Source organism: Eschrichtius robustus, chromosome 13 (assembly GCF_028021215.1).
Source record: "Eschrichtius robustus isolate mEscRob2 chromosome 13, mEscRob2.pri, whole genome shotgun sequence".
NCBI classification, from domain to species: domain Eukaryota; kingdom Metazoa; phylum Chordata; class Mammalia; order Artiodactyla; family Eschrichtiidae; genus Eschrichtius; species Eschrichtius robustus.
In genome coordinates this window covers 96216458-96222085 of record NC_090836.1, presented here as the reverse complement: position 1 = coordinate 96222085, position 5628 = coordinate 96216458, and positions in this window count along the sequence as shown.

The following is a 5628-nucleotide window of genomic DNA, read 5'->3' as shown; positions in this document are numbered from 1 at the left end:
TTCCTCCAGATGCCTGAAACCCACGCTGGCACAGGAGGAGAGGGGCTGCCCGGGGCTGAGAGGCAGGCCCAGAGAGGTTGGGTCGCACCCCTTGCGAGCCCCTCATCCCTCCTCCTAGACCAAGCCAGCTGCCACGGAAACCAACCACAGAGCTTCACTTTTTCCTCCAGGGCCTCCCCCAGACCTCAGCATTAGGGAGGGGTGGGTGGGGCCTAGCTCCACTGCCTTTCCTCTGTGTTCCCCTCCGAGGCCCACAGACACTCTCTGCCTGGTCAAGGAGTGGGGGCATTTCAGGAGGAGTCCAGGACCAAGGCCAGAGGTGCTTCAGACGCAGTCGTTGCTGTGACTGCCATCAGGTGGGACTGGCTGGCTGTTCCCACCCAGTAGTTGGGCTCTCAGGGCCTCAGGAGCTGCTCCTCCATTCTCCCCCCAACCTGGAAGACGGGTCCAGCACCAGGAAGTGTTTGCTGTTGGATGAGGGGCTGCTTTACTCCTCTCTGGCATCTGGCCTGTTGAGGGCTGGTAGAGAGATGGAGTGGCAGGGTGACAGGGTGTATAGGCCCCCGGAAAGGCCCCTTTGGGAGTCTGGAGACTTGGGTTCTGGCTCTAGCCCTGCCACACCCTCCCCAGGGCATCCTGGCAAGCTGCTTCTCCCTGCTTGCCTCAGTCTCCCCATCTGTGAATTGGGGATGTGCAGCCCTGCTCTCCTGCATGAGGTTAGTACAAGGTGGAGTTCAGGTCTGTTGTACTTAATAGATGATTATTTTTTTCATAGAGTCTGAGAAGGTTTTAGCCTTCCTCTTATCTCTTCTCCCAGGCTGAGTTCACCTTCCTGGGTCAGCACTTCTGGGAGGCCTCCCTCTCACCACCCCCCTGTCCCTCGGCAGTCCCCTCCTGCCTAGGCTGCGGTGGGGAGTCTCTCCAGAGTCCAGTGTCCCCTATAACAGAAGCCGCAGTTTTCCTGAGGCAGGGACAAGGGACAAGGTGCATTGCGTGCCCCCGCCCCCATCTTGGGGCCTCCTATTGGTGGCGCCCACTTATCTGTCAGGCCCTGTGCCCGGCGCCTCACTTTCATACATTATCTCATTTCGTCTTCACCTCCCTCCTGAAGCAGGCCACCTGGGTGAAACTTCTGCACAGGGAAGCTGCTCTGGGGCCCTGAAATGAAGCCGATGTTAGAATCAGAGAAGAGGGGCAAGTCCTGATTTGGGGGCTACCTGGCTGTGACTCTAGCCTTGGTCCTTGTCCTCCCTGAACCTGTATCCAGGCCTGGAAGGTGGGAATGTTACCCATCTTGGAGGGTAGCAGGAGTGTAATCCTCTGGCTGCTTGGAGGATTACAGGAGTGATGTGAGAGGGGTTGCACGTCAGTTCTCTCTCCTGCACCCCCCAAGGCCAAGGGCACCCACCCCAGGGACTCTCCTCCCCCTCACTGGCCTGCCGCAGAGGCAGCGAACTCTCTGGAATTCCTCCATCCTACAGGCTGGTGCTATGGGCTGGACCTTGGCTTCCACCATGAGAAATGAGCTGAGCTTGTCCAGACAGGGGATCCAGGCCAGCATGGCCCTTCCCAGCCTGCCGACTCTCCTGCCCTGCCCCCATGAAGGCTGTGCCTCCTCCAGCTGGCCGTGGTGGAGAGGGCTGCCAGGCCCACTGAGACACCATCCACACCCCCAGGCAACCTGGCTGGCCCAGCTGGGGAAAGTGTGGGTGGTCAGAGCCAGCTCCAGAGCTCCTTCATTTAATGATGCAGAGACCACCCCAGAGAGTGTGGCCATGTGGCCAGGGTCACACACGGAGCTAGCGCTGCAGCCCTTTCATCTGCCGAGCCAAGGAAAGAACACTGTGGTCCGGGGATACCTGGACCTCAAAATGATCTTTTCCTCCTGCTCCATGAAGGAAGGACTAGTTGGGGGATGCCCCCAACTTCAGATACTTTTCCAACCAGTTTGTGCTGGAGCCCACCTCCCTGCCTTTGCTTATTTCCTGGTGTTTGTCCCCCTCTGAACACAGGCCCCAGCTCGCCTTTGGGGAACCACTCCTCCTCTCATATGAGGTCTGGGTGGGGTCCAGACCCTGTCATTCATTAGCCCTCCAGGGCTCAGGCATGAGTCTTTTTTTTTTAAACTTTTGGTGGGGGGGAGGGTGAAATAATTATAGACTCACAGGAAGCTAAGAGTTTTTTAAAAGCTTAGAAAATATTTGAGACTTGAAGAAAAAAATGTGTTGGCCCCAAAATTCTAAGACTGAAGAGTTGAAATTAATGAATGTTTACTGTGCTCAAACCTAACACTTGGTAATCATAAAAATTGTATTACCTTGAAAACAATTTTGTGGGTTGAATTTTCTTCGAAAGTGTGCCCAGTTCTCCCTAGAGGTTGGTCACTCCTAAATTAGATCCCCATAGCCAAATAATGTCTAAAATAAAAGCATAAAAATATTTGGAAAAATGTATAGCAAAAACTCCCCACAAATATATTTAATGGGGGCTGTGGGTACATTTTAATGTTTTCTGTAATGTGCTTGGGACCTGTGTATCAGGAGAGTTTGGGGGTGCAAATAACAGAAATCTCAACGAAAACTGCTTGAAAATTAAGGAAAATTCACATACCAAGCAGTCTGGAGCTAGGAGGTTTCCATGGTAGGTTAATTCAGTGGCTCAATGAAATCAAAGATCTGGGTTCCTGCATGATCATGGATTGTAGCCATGTAGACAGTCCTTGCTCTTCTGCACAACCACAATCCACAATTCATCCTTGCTCTTAGGACAGACAAACTAAAGGATTTGGGATGAACTGTCTTCACATCTGCAACAGACTCTCGAATGAGTCAGTTAAAAAAATGTCAAAAGATACTGGATCGGCCAAAAAGTGAACGATCTTTTTGGCCAACCCAATATATACAGAGCAATGAAGCAAATCGGACAAATATGAACAAGAGGGAATCTAGGTGAAGGGCACATGAGTGTTCATTGTGCTGTTCTTGCACCTTTTCTGTTGGTTTGAAACGTTTCTAAATTAAAATTTGGGGAGTGTGACATAATAAGAAATGTATATTTGGTCCATGACCCTAGTTCCTGACACAGAGTTCCTAAATCCTTTGGAATTTCCTAAGTGATATGGGTGCCTGAAAGAGCATCTTTTGTTCTAACATTTTGGTCTCTGACCCCAGTTCCTGACACAGCTCCTAAATCCCTTGGAATTTCCTGGGTGATAGGATCTTCTTTTGTTCTAATGAGGTGACTCTTGGTGGGTACCTGGATGGCTTCAGGAGGGGGGCTGGTCACCAGAAAGACCAAGCAGTGATCAGAAGCTTGTAACTTTCAGCCCCGCCCCCCATCCTCCAGGGAGGGGTGAGGGACTAGAGACTAACGATCAGTCAGTCATGCCTATGTGATGAATCCCCTCCATAAGAATCCCAAAACCACACAGTTTGGAGAGCTTCTGGTTTGAACACATCCACATGCTGGGAGGGTGGCACATCCTAACCCCACGGGAACAGAAGCCCCTCACTTTGTACCCTCCAGGACCTCACGCTATGTATATGTCTTCATCTAGCTGTTCATCCGTAAGCTTTATCATATCCTTTATTATATAATAAAACTGTATTCATAGTGTTTCCCGAGTTTTGTGAGCCGTTGTAACAAATGATCAGACCTGAGAGGGGAGTTGCGGGAGCCTCCGATTTATAGCCAGTTGGTCAGAGTGCCAGGTGATGACCTGACACTTGTGACTGGCATTGAAGTGGGGGAAAGTCTTGGGGGACTGAGCACTTAACCTGTGGGGTCTGCACTAACTCCAGGTAGTGTCGGAATTGAATTATTGATAGATTGTAGGATACCCAGTTGGTGTCTGCAGAAAACTGGTGAGTTGCTTGATGTAGAAAACCCACGCATTTGGTGTCAGAAGTACTGTATTCTGTGGGCAGAGGAAACAGTTTGCCCTTTCAGTTGGAGTCAGAGAAGTGGGATTTGCTACAAAGGCCCTGGCTCATGGAAACGTGTGGTTTGGGAAGAGAAAGTGTGAAACGGCGCGGGATGAGGAACCTTTGAGTCCTAGGTGGTCACGTGGTCACCCATGGTATGAGCAGCAGCTGTGCTGCATTGTCTAAAGGTAAACGTGGGGGAATCCCCTGGCGGTCCAGTGCTTAGGACTCCACGCTTTCACTGCCAAGGGCCTGGATTCAATCCCTGGTCGGGGAACTAAGATCCCGCAAGCCACGCATCGCGGCCAAAAAAAAAAAAAATTTTTTTTTTTTTTTGGCCATGCTGTGTGGCATGTGGGATCTTAGTTCCCCGACCAGGGATCGAACCCGTGCCCCCTCCGTTGGGAGTGTGGAGTCTTAACCACTGGACCACCAGGGAAGTCCCAAAATTATGTGCTTTCTTAACTAATTTTTTTTTAAAAAGGTTAACGTTACCAATGGAATTTAGACATGGCTCCAAGTCCTGGGGAGCTGGCTTACTGATGCACAAGGAATTGCAAAAAAAGTAAAACTTACAGTCCTGTGGTTATGCTTATCTGTAATAGCTAAGATGAAATAAAAAAGAGTGCTGGGTGGGACTTTGATGCTAGACCAAGCTCAGATTTCAGTGAGTCTGAGCTTTGCCCACTGTTTCAGAGCCACCCCCAGAGGAAAAAATTATGCCAGGGACAACAGAAAGTACCCCTAAGGCCTCTGGTCACCAAGAAAGTAGTCAACATGCAGGGGTGGGGGAGGAGGGAGGCAAAACTAGGTACCTGTTGAAACCAGGGGGTATAATGTGAAGGAGTTGTTTCATTTTGTGGATTGGTGTCATCAGCTTCCTGAAATATTAGCTGGGAGTCTAGGTGAAGGCCATGTGGTATTCATTGTGCTGTTCTTAGACTTTTTCTGTTGGTTTGCAACTTTTAGAGGTCTGGAGGAAACAACCCCAACAAGCTCTTCCCATCTTTCTGAAGCAGACTCACAAGCAGAGAAATATACTGGGCCATGCTTTGCGATCACATAATGGCTGCAACCGCTTTCACACCCAAAGCCCAGAAGAGTGAGAGGATGAGAGGGATGCACCCGGAGGGTGTTGGACCACCTCATGGGGCAGCCAATAAACTCTTATGCCTTAGCCAGGTTGAGCCAAGTCTGTCACAACCAGAAGTCTCCACAAGAGCACATTTGCTCCCACTTCCTGATGCAGCCAAGCTCAGTCAAGTACTCCCTCTTCCCCAGAAGAATCACACTGAAGAGAATTTTCCAGACCTCGAAGTCCTACCCTCAGCCAGCTCACAGATGGGCACCTGCTCTGCAGAAGGCACTGGGGATGCTCGAGGCCAGCAGGGCAGACATTCACAGCAGCAGCCCAGGTGTGAAGGATGCCTGAAATGGAGAGCGGTGCGCATCTCACCTGAGCTCCTGGAGGGTGAGGACCGGTCTCCCACCTCAGTCTCTACGGAGAGGGGCTGCAGCCTCCCGGAGTCAGCCAACACAAGTTCAGATCCTGCCGCAGGTGATCACACTTTCTAGGTGTGTGCCCTCGTGTTTAACTCAACATCACCTTTATGATGCTCATTCCCCAAGGAGTAAAGTGGGATGAGTAATGCAAGCTTGCTGGATTTTCTGAAGGACTGAAACAGATTGGTATATAAAGACTCAG